At 47.7% G+C, this 3,472-nt stretch overlaps 1 pseudogene; it reads right to left on the reverse strand.

Annotated features, from left to right (window-relative positions):
- Positions 1–625: 625 nt before the first annotated feature.
- On the reverse strand, positions 626–1,673 carry LOC137765392 (protein CDV3 homolog pseudogene; annotated as a pseudogene).
- Between the last annotated feature and the right edge of the window lie 1,799 nt (positions 1,674–3,472).

Below are 3,472 nucleotides of genomic sequence, written 5' to 3' on the forward strand. Positions count from 1 at the left end.
ATAGTTTAAGCTGTAATCATTAAAAACAGAAGTGCTACATCACCTGTCTTTCGCCCCCGACTCTCCAAATGAACACCATAAAAAGACACACCAGGAGGTTGATGACAGAGCTAGGCTGGGACAATCACTGCGTCTAATACCTTAAACGTTTGGGCACAAGTGCATCTGGAATTCTTGTCAGAGATCATGCAAGATCCATGAAACTTCAGTGGGTTTTAGGTTGAGGTTCTGCTCTCACTGCTTTGAATTTATAAGGACACATCTGTGACTCCCTTGGCCTGAGCAGAAAATATACTCTTTCCACCAGTTTACTATACAACTTAGACCTGATTAGAGGAAGCTTTAGCAGCACCTGAAGTAGAGCCCCCTGCATCTACTGCCCTTTACATCAAAGGCCATCTGGTTCTGCTCTAGGGATTGGCAAATTCACGAGACGTTTCACAATTCCAATGCATATTTCAGGTTACTTAGCCAAGCAATATGCTCTGTCAAAGAACTATTCCAAGTCAAAGCAAAAAAAAGAAAGAAAAAAAAGAAAGAAAAAAAAAAGCCTTAATATGGAACACAGAAAAAGCACTACCCAAATAAAAAATTACTAAAAAAAATAAGATTATTCCCTCCCCACCCCTTTTCCCACTTGGTGACCCGAGTTTGGTTGAATTTAATTTGTGGTTACCTCAGAATACAACTCAAAGTTTAAATTATAAATCACAGCCCTACACAGATTATCTGAACACATCAGTTCTTTTGAGAGCGGCATGTTCCGGGAAGTCTAATACCCACTACAGAGTGTTCCTTATGAATGGGGCACAGGACAGGTTAATTAAGGTCACTTAAATCTTCATCTTTTACAGCAGATCAGAACCCAGATGGCTGACTTTCTGCAGAATTTCTGATAGGAATCCAGTAGAGCTGGTTTCAAGTTTCACATCGACACTTAAAAGCTGTAACCTTCTTATCCAGAAGTTGTGATCCACATGAAGTCCACAATGAATGCAGCAAATCTGAGGTAGTCAACCCTTACGAAGGCTCAGTATTTCCGGCTTTCTACATGCTTGGCAGTGGACTGCAGGGATGGGAACTGTGTATCACTGTAGATTTCTGGTGGTCCTTGGGGGGCTTTCCTTGTTGTGGTCAACCTGGCCCCAGGAGGCCTATACACGCCACTAGTCATTGTCGGTTCTGGGGTTTCTGTAACAACTACTGGAGCAGGAGGTGCTTGTACCGAAGCTGTTTTATTCCAGGGACCTGAAGATTTTTCTACACCACCACCACCTCCTCCGCCTTCTTCCCAGTTATCACCTGGATCTTCTCTTTTTTCATTTTCATCTTCTTCCTTTTCACTTATTTGCATTGCTTGAACTCTTAGGCCGCTGTAATCAACCTCTTTTTGCTCAAATTCTTTCCACTCATCTTCATCCTTTGTCACAACCTTGGTGGCGGCCCCAGGGCCCGTGGCCCCCGCGCCCGCGGTCCCGCTGTCGCCCGGCCGGGTCCCCGCGCCCGCCCCACCGCCCGCCGCGCCCGCGGCTCCGCTGCTCCCGCCGGCGCCGCCCGCCGAGCCCGTGGCGCTCGCCGCCCGGTTGCTCCGCTCCTTCTTCTTCTTCTTGTCTCTCTTGGCGAAGAAGTTGTCCAGGCTCCGCTCCTCCATCTCAGCCATGGTCGCGGCCTCCTCGGCCGGGATGGGTGGGGCCGGCGGCGGGCGCTGCCCGCGGGGCTCCGAGCTCGGGGTCGAGGCCGGCTCGGCGCTCAAGCTCCCGGGCGCGGTGACGCCTCAGCCCCGCGGGGTCGCCGAGGCGTTTGCGTTGGGGCGAGCGGCTCCCCCCGCGTGCTGGCGAACGGTGGTACGGCCCTCCTTGGGGCTCGCGTGCCGCTGCCGCCGCCCCGCCCGCACGGGCTGCAGCGACAGCGGTGCAGGATCCCGCCCGCTCCGCAGCCGGAGGGCAAAGGGAACGTGCGGGCCAGAGGTTCCAGTCAGCACTCGTGTTTTAAGGAACAGGTTAAAAAGAGAATCCTAATGTGATTTCTTTGTAATGGGTGTGTTCCTTGTCTTATCCTAATGTCTAAACTCTTCTACATGGCTAGACCCCAAATAATATTCTTTATGTGCTAAGTGGTATCTAGAGAGTGGGATAGGTTTAATAAATACCCTAAACCTAATGCGTACACTAACCCTAACCCCTACCCTAACCCTAACACCTACACTAATCCTAATTCATACCCTAAACCGAGCCCTAACCCTAAAACTAACCCTAACCCTAACCCTAACCCTAACCCATACTCGAACCCGTTCCCGAATCCGTACCCTAAGCCGTACCCTAACACTAACCCTATCCCTAACACTAACCCAAAGCTACCCTTGACTGCTTATGCCTCAAATAGATTTCCTAAGCCCTAGTGTTTTAGGGAACAGGTAAAAAAGAGAATCCTAATGTGATTTCTTTATAATGGGTTTGTTCCTTATCTTTTGCTACTGTCTAAACACTTCTCCATGGCTGGAACCCAAATAATATTCCTTTACGTGCTAAGTGTTATCTAGAGTGTGGGATAGGTTTAATAAATACACTAAACCTAATGCGTACCCTAACCATAACCCCTACCCTAACCCTAACACGTACCCTAATACTAAGCCGTACCCTAAACTGAGCCCTAACCCTAAAACTAACGCTAACCCTAACTCTAACCAATACCCTATGCCGTACCCGAATCCGTACCCTAAGCCGTACCCTAACCATATGCCTAACCCTAACCGTAAGCTAGCCTTGACTGCTGCTGCCTCCAATAGATTTCCTAAGCCCTAGTGTTTTAAGAAACAGGTTAAAAAGAGAATCCTAATGTGATTTCTTTATAATGGGTGTGTTCCTTATCTTATCCTAGTGTCTAAACTCTTCTCCATGGGGGAACCACAAATAATATTCCTTTACATGCTAAGTGGTATCGAGAGAGTGGGATACGTTTAATAAATACCCTAATCCTAAAGTGTACCCTAACCCTAAACCGTACCCTAACCCTAACAAGTACACTAATCTTAAACCGTATCCGAAACTGAGCCCTAACCCTAAAACTAACCCTAACACTAACCCATACCCTACGCCGTACCCGAACCAGTACCCGAATCCGTACCCTAAGCCGTAACCTAACACTAACCCTAACACTAACCCTAACCCTAAGCTACCCGTGACTCCTTCTGCCTCCAATAGGTTTCCTAAGCACTAGTGTTTTATGGAACAGGTTAAAAAGATAATCGTAATGTGATTCCTTTATAACGGGTGTGTTCCTTATCTTATACTAGTGTCTAAACTCCTCTCCATGGCTGGACCCGAAATAATATTCCTTTACGTGCTAAGTGGTATCTAGAGAGTGGGATAGGTTTAATAAATACCCTAACCCTAACGCGTACCTTAACCCTAACCCCTACCCTAACCCTAACACGTAACCTAATCCTAACCCGTACCAAAAAACCGAGCTCTAA

Source organism: Eschrichtius robustus, chromosome 5, assembly GCF_028021215.1.
Source record: "Eschrichtius robustus isolate mEscRob2 chromosome 5, mEscRob2.pri, whole genome shotgun sequence".
NCBI classification, from domain to species: Eukaryota; Metazoa; Chordata; class Mammalia; order Artiodactyla; family Eschrichtiidae; genus Eschrichtius; species Eschrichtius robustus.